Source organism: Octopus bimaculoides, chromosome 20, assembly GCF_001194135.2.
Source record: "Octopus bimaculoides isolate UCB-OBI-ISO-001 chromosome 20, ASM119413v2, whole genome shotgun sequence".
NCBI lineage: Eukaryota > Metazoa > Mollusca > Cephalopoda > Octopoda > Octopodidae > Octopus > Octopus bimaculoides.
This window is the reverse complement of record NC_069000.1, coordinates 47,704,890-47,705,112: the sequence shown is the minus strand read 5'-3', so window position 1 is coordinate 47,705,112 and position 223 is coordinate 47,704,890.

The window sequence follows — 223 nt, the reverse complement described above, 5'->3', positions numbered from 1 at the left end:
TACACACACACACACACACTCACAAATGATGCACTTTTGTACAGTTCCCGTCTTCATGTGCAAATCCAATCAAAAGGTTTTTCTCAACTTTTGATGTTACAGAAGAAATCTGCTTACAATGCCAATCAGTAGAAATAAATCCATAATCGTGTGTGTACGTATAGATGTGTGTGGGGTGTATATATATGTGTATGTATGTATGTATGTATGTATGTATGTATAT